We start from the raw sequence: 19,866 nt of genomic DNA on the forward strand, positions 1-19,866 counted from the left end.
AGTAGTAGTAGTAGCAGCAGTAGTAGTAGTAGTAGTAGTAGCAGCAGCAGTAGTAGTAGTAGTCGTAGTCATCATTTTATAATTAGTGTGTTTTCACAGCACTATACGACTAGAACGCATTATCTCATGAAAAAAAACACAAATACAGTAAATTCAGAAACAGGAAGAGCAAACAGAACATTGGGTGCAGAACTGGACTGAGAATGCAGCAGAAACACAGAGCTCATCAGCTGTGCAGATCATGAACACTAGCTTGCACTCCATTAGCTTTGTCTGTGCCTTAGAATGCTAAGAGCTACATTACATCTCAGAATCCACTAAAGACTCAAAATGAGCAGGCACGTTTTTTCATATCTCCTATACATAAATGCAGTCACTGGTGAATGCTGTGACAGATTGCTGTCAGTATTTGTGTACAGAAATTCATTAAATTTTGCTTCAAAGGGGTGACGGATATTGACTGCCACAATTATTTTGGAATGTAATTTAGGTGTCCAGACCTCAATGACAGTCATAACTTTTTGTGTTTCATTCTACTCTTGCAATTACAGTAATTTGTTTTCAGTTGATCCATGCATTTATATGTTTTATTATTCCCACACTACAAATGGTCGTTCTGTGGCGTCCCCCTGAAACATTCATGAGGATGATGAAGAAGGATGGGTTAAACTAATTATTTTCTGAATGAGGAGTTAATGGAGTTGGGCACTTGATTTTCCATTTGAGATCCCAAATAGATGAAATTGTGTGTGGTCTCAGACTGCCAACAATCATTTTGCTCTTTTACTGGAAAAGTTTCAAATCATCAATGATCAGAAGCTGCTTATGCACATGTCAACCCAGACAAAGGTACCATGTGATATTCAAACTCAGTCAGTCTATTACAAGCTCTCAGCTGTCCTCTCTGTTGTATATTCACACAAGGACCTTGTGTGAAATAAAGAGATGTTTTTGGTATTCTGTGGTTGTGACAATATTTCAATCGTTGCATGTTCACTCACAGATCTTTAAAATCTCTCAGAATGAAAGGTAAATTTTAAAATGCACAAATGCACTAAATCAGAAAAATATTTTGAGTCCATCGAGTCTGCAATATCCTAGATATGGGCCTTTGACCACATTTTTGAGGCTGCCCATCTGAAGACATCTAAGCAGCGCTTGGAGTCTTTTGGCTACAGATAGTCAGTGGACCATTACAAGTGGCCTACATTTCCCGGAGTAAGTCTGGAATGGGGGCTTTTTCTTACTCACCCCATGGAACACTAGAGGTGTGAGAAAATAGTGTTGTCATGAAATGGAGTTGGTACTGTATATGCCCTCATGGTTCTTAGTCGTCATAGAGCAGCCATTGTATCATAAGTGAGTTGTTTTTTTTTCAACAAATAAAAATGGAAGGGTTTTCCAAGGTTGACCTTAAAGCTCTTTTAAATCTTGTCATGTTAAAAAAAAAATAAACGAAGTTGCGGACTTCTCAGGTACAACTAGATTGAAGGGCCCTAAACCAATTTCAGTACCATTGCATCTGAGATTCTGTTCAGTTGTGTCTATATACTGCATGTATGTATGCATTAATACACATCGTGTGTGTTCTTTTTTGTTAGAAGCAGAGGTGCAAAATAGTTGATGATAAGTGTTCTCTTCACAGCGGCTTTTTCTCTGTAACTTTTATTCCCATAGACACTGAATAAAAGATTATCACTTTCACCCCCTTCTTTCATTTTGGTTGCACATAGTGTTTCCAAAACACTGTTTTGGACAGTGTGTATTTCATATCAGAGTGGTCCACAGTCTTTAATCTGTGTTGTTCTCTGCATTGGTGTTCTCTTGGCACTCATTCTACCCTCAGTTGCAGGTCCAGAATAAGTTTTGCAGTTTATCTCCTTATTTTTAAGGTCCGACATGTATCTACATTTATTAAGAAGTTGCACAGACAGATGCCGCTGATTCACTGGTCCCTTTACACCCATTGTTCACAATTATGAAAAAACTTTGAAACAGAGATCGCCACATGTGGGTCTGGGTGTGTGTTTGTTTGCGTGCGTGCGTGCGTGTCTGTGTGTCATAGGGGGTGTCCACCCGCCGCCCCCCCCTCCCACCCTCCCCCCTCTCTTTCACTAGATAAAATATGCAGCTTTATTTTAGTTAGCAGTCAGTTTGGACAACTTGGCAAGATGTCAGTTGGTTACAATTTGTTGGAAGTGGTTATCTGAGTCCTGCATCTAAGTCTGGCATTCTACATTTCATCTCTGGTTTTTGGAATATTCTGTTGTCCTTTGGTTTTTGATTTTTGGTTTTGGCACATCCTTAGATTAGTTGGGACAAACAAGCTGTGGTTTGTCGTTTTCTTTCAACCATTTATTTTGTGACTGCGACCCGTCCACGTCGGTACCATTTGTATTTGTTTGAGGTTGCTGACCTTCATCTTTAGATTAGACATTGTAATTTTTTTGTTTGTTTGCAACTTAATACATGTTTTAATTTTAACCTGGTTGTGAATTGTACATTTAAAAAATGGCTGATCCAACAGGTTGCTCTGCTTATCAACATATTTGGCGATTTAATTGATAATGAATATATTTAATAATAATTACCAAATTAAATCAAATACTTATTTTTATATGTTAGATGATATATTTTAACTGTTGAAACACACAGAGTGCTGGACGTTAAAATAAGGGTGTTAACTGGTTAAAACCACTGGATTCAGAACATAACATTTTTTTCCTACAGTACAGAGACAATCAAATACATGTCAAAGGGGGATTTTATTAATAACTGCTTAAGCGTGGTTTTTGCGTAAGCTGCTATTTAAAATACAATTTGATCATAAGACCATTTTATAAATGAGGCCCCTGGATTTTCGGGTCAACATTTTGCCCATTTCAGGGCACCATAATGTTTGGGACATATTAATGATTTTTAAATGAAAGTAGTCATGTTTAGTATTTAGTTGCATATCCTTTGTATGAAGTAACTTCTTGAAGTCTGTGACCCACAGACATCACAGGTTCTTGAGCATCTTCACTGGTGATGCTCTGCCAGGCCTGTACTGCAGCCATCTTCCGCTCCTGCTTGTTTCAGCATGTTCAATTGGATTTAGATAAGGTGAATGACTTGGCCAGTCAATAATTTTCCAGTTTTTGGCTTTGGAAAACCTCCTTTGGGGCTTTAGCAATATGTTGCATCAACATTTTGCTGTATGATTTTGGGGTGCAAACAAAAGCCTGTGCTTTTTCAAGACTGGAATTGACCACACCTGCCAAATTGCTCTAACCTTGTAGCTGTAGAGCTCTGATATCGATACAGAGGGGCTATGACACACTACACGAATCCCCATTTGATAAACGTGTGTGGCTTGTCACTCTGATTCTGCTTTTGTCCAATTATGTGTGTCTCCTTCACTTAGGTAGGTAGGTCTAGACAGCGAACATCTGGAGCGATCACATGAGAGGGAATTTTCAGGCTGAAAAAAAATGTAGCGCTCTTGTGGCTTTAGCATTTATACTGGGATGTTTTTTTAAAGGATTAAGTCACAGCTGTTGTGACATTGGGCCACATGCAGATACATATCAATTTTTCATGTTTTCTAGAATGTACATGCCAACCTCCACCCCCCCCACCCCCCCACACACACACACACACCCCAATAACACAAAACAGGCCAAAGGAACCCCTCCCCCCCCCCCCCCACACACACACACACACACACATTCATGATGTGATTGGGATGTACTGATCAGTAAGACTTAGTGCTTATCATCATCATTACTTACTAGTATAGTAGGCTAAAATTCAGAAATTCTACTGTGTGGTTATAGGCGCTAAAATGCACCCATGTCAGGGGTTGCAGATCCTAAATATAAACCTTTGTTCCAAACCCTGTATGGGCAATAGAATAGGACTGGAGTACGATAAAGCAGGAACAACATTTCCTGCATCTCATTCTATTCCATATCATATGTTAGCATAGAGATACGCTGTGGCATGTAAGCCATCATCTTTATGTGTGAGTGAAGCACCAGTAAATACAGTCAATGGGACATCCCACATGGTCTTTACAAACATTACTGGTGCAGAAATTAGGAGAATTGTGATGGCCGTTGTCGTAAATAACTGTAGCACATTCTGTGTCATTGTGATTTGTTTTTATTTTTTTTCCAAGTCACCACCACATAAATAAAATGACCGCAGAGGGACTTTAATGTAAGCTTTGCTCTGGTTTTATAGCACCTTGTAAATGCAAAACAAACGCTCAGTGCCTATTATGCCAGTTATGTTCGTGACCTAATTGTATATTTGCAGATACTAATGTTTATGAGGTTGGTGGAATTTTGCAGTCTGAAGAAGCAGTCTGGAGTAGCGTATCTACTTACTGGGTGAGCTATGGAAGTAGTGCTCTACCCAAATATATCCAATGAGTGAAACTGGTATATTTTCCGTGGTACTTTATTAATTATTAAATTATATTTCACTTGGATGACCTTTTCTGTCCAGCGTCCAGCAGTTCCCTTCTATTATTTCTCTAAGACCAGCACACCTCTGGGACCCTCACTGCCTCTCTCCTTCCTTTAACCTTGTCCCCTGAGAGGCAGGAAATGTCACTCTCAGCCTCCCTGGACTTTAAAATTCCTTCTTCTGATGGCATCATTTATTTATTTATTTAGATGATGTTGTGTTCATGTTATATATTTGGTAGGCCATTGTATGTTGGGATGCTCAGTGCACAAATCTGTGATGTGAGGGGGAATGGAGGTCAGGGCCTAGTGTAACAGTGATAGTAATCATTCTCTTCCTACATGACATAAAGGCATTCAGGCTTTGCCTTTTCCAAGCACCAGTCAATGGTGGGAATCAAAGTTTACATGGTGCAATAAATAATTTAACACAGCTTGCCAAAGTGTAGCAGGCCCTTCCTGTGCCCCCCCCCCCTTCTGTTTCATATCCCTTTACTGCTGACCCCCCCCCCCCCCATTGCAGGTTACACATAAGCCGCGTTTCCACCGCAGGAACTTTACCCCGGAACTAGGAACCTTTTGAGGAACTCAGTGCGTTTCCACCGCAGGAACTAGGGTCTAAATTTAGTTCCGGGGGCTTTATTTTACCCCCCAAAAAGTTCCTGCTCGGGGGGTAGTACTTTCCGAAAGTACAGGAACCTTTTGGGTGGAGCTTGCAGCGCTGAACATTTCTGATTGGTCGAGTACTCGCAGCATTTTTTTGTGTTTGTTTTCAGCCGCCATGTTTAAAAATATTCAGCCGCAAACCAATTTATTTTCAAAATAACTTCAAATCAAACATGTATGTTATGCGGCGCAGTAGCCTAGTTTTGGTTATAGCCTGCCAACGTCTTGGAATTATAACGTGTGCTCTTCTGTTCTTTTCTTGCTTTAGTATTCGTTTTATAAATTTTTTTTATAAAAAGCATTCGTGCTGGGACAGCATATTACGTACCAAAACATTCAAACGGATTAATTCGGTTGCTGAATATTTTCTTCCGGATTTTCTTTGTTAGCCCGTTGTAATAGACTCAAAACGTTTGATACAGTTATGTGAGGTATGCGGTAGTTTTGCGTAATTTACATTGGTGATACAGTAAAAGCAAACTGGAAATCACCTTCCGCACTTTTTGTCAGGGTAAAATAACAGGTTAATTCTAGTAATCGTCCCGTTAGCTTTTTCAGACTGCCGTAATTTTACTCTGCCATTCTTCAATTCCACAAAAAGACCAGGAAGACTATGGACTAATTTATGGTGCATGGTTCGCATCTGGAGGGCACACTTTGCTGCCCGGCTAGCAGTAACTTCGAAGGAAAGCAAACGGTGGCTGTACCACTACTAATTTAAATTTTCACGCAAGTCCGAGTTTTCGTTCTATTCTTGTCATTTTGCGATTTGCAATATGGAATTGACGATGAGAAAGTAATCAAACAGCAAATTGTTTACAACGTGTGCATGTTTTCTGCTGTTGTTGCCAGTTATACATATAAATGTGAATGCATTCGGTCGCTTCGGATGTCAAGACATGAAAGTGAATGTTCGCATAAAAACATAATGAATGTGTTTGAGAGGATATATAAAACAGTTACAATCTGACTGTTGGCCTGTTATATCATATTTGTTGCATAACAACGGTCCAAGTTCAACTACCAACGACTACAAACGGCTGCAGAAGAATATTTCAATTCCAGGTGATTAAATCGATAAAAAAAAAAAAAAAAATACAAAAGTAACCGTATATAATCATTGTTGGTAACCCCTTTGTATATAAGTGGAATAAACCCCTCTGGGCTGTCCCGGTTATTAGAAAATAATGTAGGCTACTTCGGTGGTAGTATGGGGTTACAGAAGAAATCATAGGACAGATGGACCGACGACAACGTCGTTTTTTCATACGTCAGTGGGCTAATTTGCCTAATCTTCGCGAGACTTTAGACTGCGGTGGAAACGCAGACAACCATGGGCTGAAGGAACCTTTTAGTTCCTTGAAAAGTAGTTCCTGGGACTAAAAGTTCTGGGTAATTTTGGTGGAAACGCGGCTATACAGAACGACAGTACCATGCCAAACTCTTATAATCCCCCCCACCGTGCAGTGATTCCCCCATCCACACTCCCCAGAGTCTGAGATTCTGACCCACATCTCCAAAGCCTCAGGGTGCCTGGCAAAGTCCTCTTTGTTTTGCTCAGAGCCCATAATACACAGGCAACTACTGTGGTCTGCAACAAGGAGATGTTTCACGGAGATGGCAATTGGTCTTGTGCTTTTTAAAAATCTTTTTTGGGGCAACAGAAATGCCACTATCCCATAGTGCCCAAGTCCATATGAGGCGAGACCACCATTTCCCAGACCTCTGTCTGTCTGTATTCTATCACTGCAATTCTGGTATTTGCCCAATATATAAATTTCCCATTATCTCTATTCAGAGGCTGCATATAATAATAATAATTACATGGCTGGTGATTTTTCTAAATGAAAATGTACCTGAAAAAGAGAAGGTTAGTTATGTTTATGGAAGACATTGTATAAGATATTTACTACATCTGAAGTAAGACATTTTTTCTTCAAATCCTGGGACATCCTCCTCATATGATGTCCGTGTTGACACAGTGATCAGATAAACATACTGTAATACACACAGTGCATGGCATCTTTATATTTCAGGCTTTTAAAATGATTTCATTTTGTTTTGGTTAGAGGCTTGTTGCTTATTTGTTTTACTTGCTGTCTGAAGCCTTTTGGCTAGTTTGATTATAGTAACAAAGATAGATAGCATTTTCATTATGCTGTATTCAAAGAAATCAAAAGGGAGAGGAAGGGTTAGGGGTGGTGCAAACAGATGCTCTGTGATGAGAAGATAAACATTCTACGATGAAAGCGGGTTCACTGTAGCCTGGTAGTCCCCAGGGAAGATAGCATCAGGTTTGCCATTTCACTATCTTGTAATCACAAAAAAAAAAAAAAAAAACGTATTTCTGGGTCTTGGCTTTGCCATCTGAGCAAAACAAAGACTGGGGAATGAGATTAATGCAGAAAGGCAGGCGGCGGCGGACAGACAAGTTGGCATCTGACTTTAATGATTTCAGCAAGCTGAAAAGGGGTGACAGCTTTGCGAGCACACAGTAAACAGATGCACTTTCGGTACGGGTGTATCATACAGAGCTATTCTATAAGAATAGTTCTCATGGGCAAAGCGCAGTGGCATTGTTTCACCTGAGATCCAGAAACATAATTTACCATGACTGAGGGGTTCCATGCCCTCAACACTGCCCCCTATACCTCTGTCCTGGCATGACAAGCTTGAGTCACAGAGCAGATATGCTTAGATTTCAGTATTTTTGGAACAGAATAGAGTCATTTATCTTGATGAGTTTGCTGATGTGACAGGGCAATATCACTGTCCTGTTTTTTTTTTCTTTCCATTCTCATTTTTTTCACAGACTGGCCACAGAGCAATAACTCTAGGCTATGACGCCACTGTGCCAGACAGCGAGAGGCAGGAGATTTGTGGAAGACAATAAGGGTTTTTAATCACGTTTCCCATTTCACGTGCTGAAAAATTTGATCAGGCAGATGAGGCAGATTAAGGTTTTTGCATTACGCAGTATGTAGGTACAGTATGAAGTACTATAGTATGAAGTATTATTTTACAATGTTTGTTAGTGTGGTCAGCATTTCAGCAATGGCCCTCAATGACCTACTAGGCCAGGATTTTACTAGGTGGCATGATGGTGGTCCTACTAGGTGGCATTTACTAGGTGGTCCTTGCAGATGGGAAAGGAAAGAAAGAGAAAGACAGGAAGAAAATAGATACCCACAACAATGATAGGACCAGAGGCTAGACCAAAGGCTGGATTAAGCATGTGAATTAACTGTGGTACATGTCAAACTAATGTGCCTGAGGGAAGATGGCACCAGTGTTTATCTTGACCGTTGTCCGTAGAGTCCTACCTTACATTACATTACAGGCATTTAGCAGACGCTCTTATCCAGAGGGGCGTATACAACTTTTACATAGCATTTATTTATTTTTATTTATTTTTACATTGTATCCATTTATACAGCTGGATATATACTGAAGCAATTCAGGTTAAGTACCTTGCTCAAGGGTACAACGGCAGTGTCCTACCCAGGAATCGAACCTATGACCTTTCGGTCACAAGCCCAGTTCCTTACCCACTGTGCTACACTGCCGCCTACCTGTCCTGTGTTTTCTTATGCTGTTGGTCTGCCTATTAGCCTGTGTCTTTCCAGATACTCCCTATGTGTCCCTAGCTCTCCCCTATAAATGGCAGTCCTCTCCAGAACTCTGTGGTGCTAATCCTCTGTTTCTACGAGCCATGGCTCGGAATTCCCCAAAAATAGATGTTATGCTGGCACCTCTGAAGATGGTGCTGATTAATGCATGTTTGTTCTCTAAGAAAACTTTTGTACTTAACAAACTCTTTGTGTCAAACTTGCATTTCATGTTTTTGACCGAAACTTGGCAAAGGAGTGAGGCATCGGGTTCTTCCATTGAACGGCGCCTCGTGCATGTCAATTCCATCTGCACTCTCAGGACATCTGGGCCTGGTGGTGACCTGGCCATTGCATTTGGAAAGCTTACGTCGTGCAGAACTGGCTGCTGAAATAAATGGTCTATGTGGTTGTTCAGGGCCACAACCATGGATGGGCCATACAATTCAGGTTTTAAATGTTTTCGCTTTTTAAAATATTATTTAAAATACATTTAATGGTGTGTCAGCGATTGCCCATTGCCCAATATTACTTTCGTCATTTGATGTGTTCAACTAGAGATCAACATGACTCTAGTTCCACAAATAGAACTAGAAGCCATACTCTTGATTTGGTGTTTACACTAGGTCTAAATGTCGATGCTATTGGTATTGAAGATTTGGTTGTTTCTGTTGATAGCTGTGTTTTATTTGATCTCACTTTAGACCTAGATTATAAAATGTGTAATCCATTCTTGAATCTTTTTAACAATCTGCATAGAATGTTTTTCTTAACTTTGATCATGCAAGTTTTAGATCCCTTGTAAATTTTAGCCCATTTTGATGATTACAGCCTGTGATGATGTTTGCTTTTCCATTCTAGATTAATTGTTCTTTTTAAATTAAGAAAGACCCTTGCTGTCAACCCATTCCTTTGGATTAATGAGGATATTTGCTGCTTGAAGCAGGAATGTTGGAAGGTAGAGAGGTTGTGGAAATCCACTAAACTTCAAGTTTTTTATTTATAGGCCTACTTGAAAGATCTCTTGGTTACATATAATAGTATTGTTAAGGATATGAGCACTGCTTATTTTCATAATCTAATTTCGTCCAGCCAAAGCAGTTTGAAACTATGAATAGAATTCTAACCCCTGCATCTTCCACAGTGCTTGATTTCCCTAGTATTGATTGTGACAAATTTATTTTCTTTTTTGTTGACAAAGTTAGGGATATTAGTAGGGTTGGTTATTGAGAGCTGTTTTTTCGAATTAGAACTGGTTCCAAATATTACTAATCACTATTCAAGGCACTCCATGGTCTAGGTCCCTCTTATATTTCTGAACTTCTGTGCCCTCATCTTATGGGCATCTTAGGTCATCTGACCAGGGTTTACTCGGCCATCTCTAGGACAGAAATTAAAACAAGGGGTGATTTAGCTTTTGCCTCCCCAAGGCTTCGGTATAGTCTTCTCTCTGACATTTAATCGGTAACTACAGTGGACTGTTTTAAATGGTGTCTGAAAACCTTTTTGTACAGACAGGCATTTCGATGATGTCTTTGTGTGGTTCTGTTGTATTGTGTGTGTCCTAATGGGCTTATGCTAATTGTATTTAAAGATCTGTAAAGCACCTGGTACGACAGGCAGACAGCATGCATTATGGTTCTGAACATTGAATGTGGAGGCGTGAGGTTGTAGGATTAAGTCCTGGGTGGAAACTAATTCTGTACTGTTCATCAGTGCTTTATTTTGAATTCCAAACCTGCAGCATCTTTGAACGTACTTCCGAGGCCAATTAAAGCTAATGATACAGCAGTGATGGTTATTCATGTAAAAACTATCCTCAGACAAAATGTGGCATTCATACTTTGTAAATTGAAAGAGCTCACATATGCACACAACAGTATATGTAAACTTAGACCTTGAGAACTAGAGACGCTTGGAGATGATCATGAAAAAAACTGTAGAGATGACAGTTATAGAATTTTCATGTTGCCAAATGTGTATCTTGTGATATCCTAGAGGGAGGTGAGAATTTTGACACAGTGCAAGATGTGGCCACCATGTCTGGTGATGCATGGTGATGCATAAAAACACAGGCTCTCAAGCAACTGCGCTTTAGGGCAAAAGTTCCCCTTATTCACTGAAGAGGAACAGCAGACAGGAACATATACTCGGTGAGTGTAGCAAAACAAAGAGTAAACAGAAAATATCCGACTCCTGGAGAGGAGTCAAGCTACACTGTGGCTGTATCTAGACAAATTTATCTCCAAAGGTATGGTAGACAGTGCCTTCTGACAAAGGTAATGAGCAAGACCTGGATTTGTTATCAGTCAATCTCAACTGTGCTTGTTTGTAGGTGAGGATGTTACTGCCAGTGGACAAGGCCTCCTAGGTTTTCGCAAACAGCAGGACATGTGATAATAGCCATGAGAAGTCATGGCCCTCTGTGCTCTTCTCTCCACCCCACACAGCATTGCAGGGATAAACTGCTGGGCTCCACCGTGGTGGTGTGGTTGAGGTGACCTCCCTTTCATGTGAGGTGAACCAGGCTCAGAAAAGATGCAGCTATCCTCAGTACATAACCTGAGGTGATATGACGACCTCGCAGAGGTCTGGAGCCCAAACCCTTTGGGGGGGCTCCCGACCACTGGTTTCTCTGGGTGCACTCACCAAACTTTAAGGCAGCTGATGTCCATGTTGTAACTCCAGACTTTCACTTGCAAATCTTTTCCCATAATGAATATTTCTTAATGCTGCTAACATTAGAATATTGACAAGATGGATGCACTAATGCACAAACTCCTTGTGAAAAAAAGATCTCTTGAGTTTTCACTTTGGTCCACATTTTGTAATCAAATCCTTGTCGTTGTGCAGGACACAGCACACCATTGATCATTAAAGACCTTGGGCCAAGATTGTTTCAAACTATGCTCCCTGATCTTTGCCACCAATCACAGTTTACAAAATAAAAACAGATGCTTCATTTGCTCTTATTGATTTCTACTGTCTCCAAATTGAGGGTTAAATGTCCATCAAACCTGCATTGATGTCTCATGGGTTTTGTTTTTGCCTGAGTTAAGGAAACAGCCATAAGGTTATTGATGGCATTAGTTCAGTGTGCTTAAGAACTACCAAAAAAGGCATTGTGTGTGTGTGTGTGATTTCCCCAGACCACAGTGTTACTGGAGGGAGCATCATGTGATTGTAAATGTACACCCCATAGTAAATAATCCATGAAAGCATGCTGTACATGTGACCAGCAGTGCTTTTCGGACAATTCTATCAATAATGCCACTCCGCGGAGAGCTCCAAATACTTGTGTTCAGCAGACTGTGACTGCAGTTTGGAGGAGGTTGGATTTGTGCAGGTCCAAGGAAACAAGATGGAACAACTTGGTGCTGTATAGACAGAAGGCCAGTCTGGGTCAAAGTCATCATCAAGTTATAAAAAACAGAAAACATTTGCTATATTAAATACTTAATTCTGAGGATATTTTCTTTTCTGAGGGATTTCATCTGAGGCTGTTGTGGTTGAAGGCCTTGTTTCTGATGTCATTAGCATTCCTATTTACATATTTGTTTCACAGATCAGTAGTGATGGAAAACTGGCTCATTATATGAATATGTTAATATGCCTGTTTGTCACTTTAGCCGTGCTGACTATGCCATAAGGATTGTGCAGATATCAGGGTTTGCTGTACAAGCAGATGTGTGCTAAGAGTAGTGCTAAAGTAAAATACAGTATAGTAGTGCAGGGAGGAACACATGATTGCTTTGTAAGGAATAATTTGCTAAGTTAGCTGACTGACAGTATACTGTATCAATACAGGGTGAAAACAAAGATATGATACGACTTTGTTATTAAATTTGTTAACCAGCAAACTGCCTAAACTGATTTTCGACATAAAGACAAGCAAACCTGAGTTGCCAGATGTCAGTAGTTTGCTAACCTAATGTAGCTAGCTATACAAACAGAAAACATTAGTTACCTGTCTGATTCACCCTATTAACAGATTCAGAACCATACTCATGAAATTTCTGAGATTGACTTACTTTCTTGAACATGTATGACAGAATTGCTGTAGTTCAGTAGTTCTCCATTCTGCTTGTTTGCTAACTAAATGTAAGCGTGAGTCTAGATGCCTGTCTATCAAAAGTATATGTTAAATTAAAGCATGACTGAAGTAATGGAGTGAGAGGTAAAGTGTGGTCAGTGATAATATGTTATGGCTGCTGACCTCACACTGGGCCCAGTCTTAATTCAGTGGCTATGGGATGTGTGGGAGGAGCTCAGGCCCTGCTACAGTGTGTGTGTGTGTGTGTGTGTTGGGGGGGGTTAAGAACATACTTTTCACAAGACTTGACAATGGGGATGTTTAACCCCACCCACTTTCCATAGCTGCTGCACAGCGGTGATTTAGAGTCCTGTCAAGTGGCCTCTTCCCACCCAGCTGCGTGCTTCACCTCAGTTCCTTCTAATCTTGCTGTTATTCTTTTTCAACACCTCAAAATAAGAAGGAACAACAGAGAGATGAGATTTCACACTTGTCACTTCACTGTTTTTATTCCAGGGCCCCAGTGCCATAGAACACCCTATGCATCTCAGCAAACCTTGGCGGTCTGAACATATTCAGTTCGCTTCACTGAAAGACCTTTGTGGATATTACAACACTGAGTGATGGATATGTGCTACTTTTCTTTGGAAAACAGGTTGATATTGCTTTCAAATTAAAATCAGTACAATGAACTGTATGATTATGAATGCTGGATATGTATACAGTAGAACCTTTACTATCAAGCATTCTACATTCAGGAATGTTCTACTTTTTTGAGTTTTTTATTTATTTTTTAAGCGTGTGCATTTTACCACTTTTTTCCCCAACACACAGTGACCAATGCAATCAGCTTACCATAAACCTCACCCACAGAATTTCTGGTATGGATGAGGGAATAATTAATATGTAACTTTCAAAAAATAATATAATATTACGCTAAAAATGGAAAATACACCTGGGCAAGCAAGTTCAAACATCCTACGCTGATCGGGAACTTAGTAAACAAATAGGCCACGAGCACAACATCAAATGTATGTTGTTGTACCTTTTTATACAGATTTGTAAAGACAATTTACAGTACAAACATTTCCTTGAAAATAGCAAGTGTTAGAAAGTTATTTGGCCAGCAGGTGTTTGCCCTAGAACAATATAATAGTAAATTCATTTAAAACAATAAAAACAATGTACTAATATGGCTCCTACATTATCTTTGGGGCATGTTTGACTGTGCAGAATTTTCTGTTTTCAGGCACCACTGATTCCCTGAGGGTGCCAAATAGAATAGATTCTACTGTATATTGATCTGTAGCAGCTCTCCTGTAGTATTGTGTAGCCTGTAATGTGTTAAACAGTCTGTTTTGTGGGTGGGAGCATCTGAAGAGTGCATGAGTGGTACAGCATTTACTTTATAGGGTGCTTTACTGTGTTGACTGGGAGTCAGCAGGGGTGTAAAGAAACAGTGCTCAGCTTTAAGATTTAAGATATAAGCTTAATATTTAGTTTGGACCAGAAGGATATAAATAAATATTTATATAAATAAATATTTATTTTTGGCTTAATAGCCAAGGCACATTCAGCTTGAAGGAAAGTAAAATGTAAGGGAAGTTATCGCTACTAGCTAAATAACTGCCAAATAAAGGGGCAATGTTTAGTGTCTAGCTTGCTGTTAGCCTAGGTAGCTAGCTAAACCAACCGATCGATCAGGTTTCAACTACCGTTAGCCAGAAGTCAAGACATTGTAAGTGAGGTAACTTAGCAAGCTAGCTTGCTATCTAGCTATTGTGTGACTTCATAATTACAAACGTTTTGGGCATTTGTGACTGTTATTTTCATGCAATGTTATGTCCTTGCAAGAATGTGAGCTGTTCTGGGACATATGCGCCTAGCAGCCCCGTGGTTACAGAGTCAGGCAAGAGTTTGTCAGTCCTCCTGCACTGTGCTCTCAGTGTAACCTGAAGCCTTTACGTTGCTCATCAGGTAGCCTAACTGTCTTGTCAAATGGTCCTGATCATAGACATATATACGCATATATGTCTATGGTCCTGATGACAGCCACCGAGGGTAACCACACAACTACTCTATCATGTTGCAGAATAACCAGTTGATTGGTAGTAGCTAGCTAGCAAAATCCATATCGCAGACAACGGGGTAACTGACATGTGAGTTCATCACAAATTAACTGTGAATTTTTTTCAGCCAATTAAACTCAGATCGGACATTATTGTCTGGTGGGGACCACATTTGTACAAATAGCCTAATTAGAAAACCAGGAGTAGTTAGCTTTTGTTCATGACTATGTTACCTTAACTAATATTAACTATCTCTCCAATTAGTTAACTGGGATATTGCTAGCTAAACAAACTTTTAAATGCAGCGTCTACCTGATAACTGTTCATTTTAGCTACTGCTTGATATATAAACAGAGTAGAGGAATCTTTGTCATAGTAAAGTAGCTCTCAGTACTCACCATGATACCTGTCCAATTCACCACATGTTCTCCACGCACCACGACTTAATCTCTTGGTGTGCCCCATTGTTTTTTCTCATCCTTGCCTGTTCCTGGTACCGTGTGCGTCTTGCAATTATAAGATTGTGGCCCATCATAAGTATTGGCAAGTGGATTTTCTACCTCATCGTTCTCCACAATGTTGAGATTGGTATTCATCTTCCAGTTAATGTTGCTTACTTTTCCATTTATCATAGCTCTCGCTCTGTTCTGACTCCCCTATGTTACTTCACATTCGATCTCCCCAGATTTGAGGTGGGCGTGGCCAATTTGCATTACAAAAATAAGCACAGATATAATTCTAAGTGAATTTTTTTTTTTTTTTTTAATTTTAAAATCCCATTGCTGCATCATTTAATCACATATTAATTCACTGGGCATGCCACCCTAAACGATTCCCTTTAATTTGGAAACCAAGATTTAAGTATATATAAATATTTATTTTTTAACCAAAGATCTAAATTAAATATAAAAATTTGACTAAATATTTGTTTATGAAACAGAGATTTAAAATTTTTATATAAAATTTAAGTTATATATTTTGTCTGTAAATTTGGTAAAATCTGAAAATATTAACTAAAAATAAACACAGGAAAAATGTGATGTGTTTTACTTGACATTTGACGCCCCATAGTATGGAAGTATTTGCATTCATTATGTTATCTGGTCAGCAAATAGCAGGTTTGAACAGCAGGGCTAGGAGGATGAGTAACATGGCAGTTGAAGCCCTCTCAGAACCATTTCCTCCTCAGTCAGAGAACATAACATGGAATGGCTTGTAAGAAATAACAGCATCTGTGCTGTCAATAAGAGTAAAGGACTGATATAACATCTCAGTGGGAATGATGTGATAACACAGTCTTGCTTCCTGTGGGGAGGTGGGGGTGTTTCTTCAGCAAAGTCTTGACCTATACAGTTGTCTGGATGTCATTTAATGCATGTCTTGAGGGGTGTGTGTCCATTTTGTGACATCACTGTGTTTGAGGGTGCTGAGCCATTTGGGTGTGTCTTTGTGTGTTTTTAGCCATGCATATGTGTGTGGCTATATGTGTGCATATGTGCATGAATTTGTGTGTGTGTGTGTGTGTGTGTGTTCGTGTGTGTGTGTGTGTGTGTGTTCGCATGTGTCTAACTTTAAGGGGAGAGAGGATGCTCTGTCACTGAGCTTGAAGTCAGGAAGAGGATAAATTGTTTATTGGCTGCCGAGAGCAATTAATCTCCCCCTCTGTTAGAATTAATCAGATTATAGCCCCACGTGAGGGAAATAATCTGATCTCTGGTCTCCCGCAGTCCAGAGGGGGAAAGTAGCCCAGGCGAATTCCAGGGCTGTCGAGGGGGTGATTGGCGCATGTTATCCATTCAGCCACAACATGTGCTGTGCAGACATATTACAGAAAAGGAAATCTCATTCCAAACCCAGAACATTAGCAGAAAACTCACACAGGGAATTACAGCAATTATATTGAAAGTTCAAACTCGCCTCAAAAAGTAAAAAAAAAAAATGCAGCAAAATAAAAGCCCACAACCATCAAACGGATTTCGAAAGAAAACACATGAATTGCATTCAAACGCAATTCACTCTGACGTTTTGCATTGGGTGCACTTAACAAAGGGACCTGCCATGCATTCATCAGCCCCACTGAGAGGATCTGACTTTTTTTTCCAAACTACGATGCTGACAGGATGATTCTGCACAACCTTTTGATGGAGAGCCCATTAGCGGCTCCTGAACGGAGATCTCGGCGTCTCCCACACCCGCCTTCAAATGGCAGCGCTGGGGAGGAAAGTTCACGGTACATTATTTAACCTTTTCTGTGACACCGTTCACATTTAGCACATGTGCTCGACGGTGAAAACAAGCTGTGGGTTTGATCCTGGTGGGTGGGTGGGGGGGGCTTGAGTCACCATTTGAATAATGTCAGCGTGTCTTTCTGAACACACACACTCATACACACGCCGTCTGCAAGACAAAGTCACGTTGGATCCTGTCACAGATGCATTCTCAATAAAGCTTCTTCCATCTACCCATTAATTGCCAGTTCTATAAAGAAATGCGCAGAACTTTTATTGCAATGATTATTTTTCGGTTCAGAAAATGTTTTCAGCTCTAGGCAGGTTAAAGAGATTGCATGTACACATTTTTTTATTTGCACAGCTGGATACAATCAGAGTGATTGAGCACGTTGCAGCGGGGCAAAGCTGCAGTGCCCCACCCAGGAAACATGCAGCAATCTGGTTACGAGTACATTCTCTAATCGCTCAGTCACACTGCTGCCTCATTAAGCATCCATACAGCGTGGTGTAGCTGGGGTCTAGTCTAGCAAACACTGACAGATCCAAAACAAGCAACTCTGCCTCCCTGTTTTGCTGCCAAAGCCAATTCTGACAATGTGATTCGAGTTTCACCAAAGAAAAGTTGTTTCCAGTACTTAATAGGCATGCCTGTACATGTGTTGGTGACTGATTTTAAAATCATAAAGATAAACCCACATACCAGAGCACTTGTGCAACACAGGATTCTTCTCACTTTTGCCACTAGGTGTGATTTATAAAGTAATTCAAAGAACATTCTTTTGTCATGCTGAGTATTCATAAGGGTATATGGGATGGTCATGTTTTCCTCAGATGCTAAAATATACATTTTGGGTGAATTTGCCTTTTTATCTTAGTTCACTTGACCATGTGAATCAGGCTTGAAAATGATTGCAATGACACACTGACAGGTCCCAGTGTTCTTTGCTGTGCCTAATTCAGTCATACCCCCTGTAGCCTTCTACTGTCAACTGCCTGAGGGCTATGCTTAATTTTCACTTTCAGTTCTACTGGTTGATTTTGAAAGCTAGTGCTCTTGTAGAAGAGAAAGTGAACAAATGTCTCAATAGATTCGTGATTAAGGTTTACAGCTTGTTCAGGTGAAGTGGCTTTCTATAAAATTAATTTAGAGTTTTTAAACATTTTTAGATCCCTAATTTATGCAATGTACCATTCATCTAAATATCCAAAGTCCAGAACATTTAGCAATGTACAGTATCTTAGCAATGTGCAGTATGTTTTCCACAAATAAAGAATACTATCATGTGAAGTTGAAGTGTAGAATGCTCACTATTTTGTTGAGAGACACTTGACGACTTTGCCAGACATTTTAATTTGATGATTGCCTGTTCAATAATTTCACAGAACAGCATATTGTAAACTTTCTGCTGGGTCTATTACGTACACTGTAATATACACTGTTTTTACATGAAGTCGATACCTGTCTATTCTGTATGTTTTACTGTTTGAAAATGCTAGCCCTCTCTTTCAGACATTCATTAGAAATAAAATATCTAGTGATGTTATCTGCATTTTGGTTTCAACGCTGGATTTACAATTACAATTATTGACTCCTGGAAAAAACTACTCTCTCTTAAGAGGGGTGGTGGATATCTAAACTAAGAAAATATGTACAATGATAGCTTAAAGGGTTTAAATTGAGCCAGCTTGGAAAACCACATTCCAGAATCTGTATTTCTCATGCTCTACCATATTTGTTATTGCACGCTTGCCTACAGTTGCCAACATTTCTCACTAGCTGCGAAGAGCCATACTGTTGCCTTGCACCACTGCACCAGAACATACAGCATGCATGCAGAATGATCTGACGGAGATTCCTCTATTCATTAGGGTTTTGGCAGTCAAATTTCAACAAAAATTAGCGACCAGCTGGTCCCGTTTGTGAAGGTGCTCGCTACAAGAGCTGCCTGGGCCCTATTGTCCATAATTTGCTTCTGTAGCTCGAGTCTTTCTTTATATCATTGGCTGTCTATTACCTGGAGTCAACAGTGACACCATTTCTTTTTTTTTCTCCAGATGGTGGACCTAAATGTAACATCAAAATGAACGAATTTATTTTTTATTTATTTTTATTAAAAAATAATAATAATAATATTTACTTTCCCCTGGCTATGAAAGGCATCCTAGCATTTACATTTATATTCTCTGCTAAAATGAATTACAAGCTGATACCAGTATACTCCAGCAGGCATTTGTGGCTGTATGTGGATTGAATTTAAACTCTTGTTATGGCAGCATCAAGAACAGATTGATGAGTTCACAGATGACGTTAAGCAATGGGTGCTTGACAGCTCCAACCACATCGCTAATTAAATTGACGATGTGGCAAAGCAGTATGTTTCTTATTTATTTCACTTAATTGCATGCCTTTCAGAAGCATTCCCAAGACTTTTGATATGTTATTTTTATAGCTTGTACAATCCCACTGTATTACTTGATCCCCGTAGGAGGGATACAAATAATGACGATGACGATGATGATTGTTGTCGTGGTTATTGTTGTTGCTGTTGTTGTAATAATTATTATTTTTTACATTATTATTATAGATTGTCAATAAAGTGAACAGTTCAACATTACGGCAATGCAGTGTTCATTATAATGTGTATCTGATCTGATTGCAGAGGTTAAACCATGTCTACAGGGCTGGGCTCACTTATGTTTTCAGCTGAAAAATGCCTAGGATGTTCTTTGATGATTTTTCAGTTCATTTTGTGAATTGACTGAATAGAAAATGGAACTGACCCCAACCCTGTCCAGCACGGTTAT

The 19,866-nt window shown here is 39.7% G+C and overlaps 1 protein-coding gene across 1 annotated transcript in view; it reads left to right on the forward strand.

Annotated features, from left to right (window-relative positions):
- tsnare1 (T-SNARE Domain Containing 1) overlaps positions 1-19,866 on the forward strand; it is a 165,849-nt gene that overhangs the window by 22,751 nt on the left and 123,232 nt on the right. The gene's annotated exons all lie outside the window — the stretch shown is intronic.

The sequence above is a fragment of the Anguilla anguilla genome, chromosome 1 (genome assembly GCF_013347855.1).
Source record: "Anguilla anguilla isolate fAngAng1 chromosome 1, fAngAng1.pri, whole genome shotgun sequence".
Taxonomy (NCBI): Eukaryota; Metazoa; Chordata; class Actinopteri; order Anguilliformes; family Anguillidae; genus Anguilla; species Anguilla anguilla.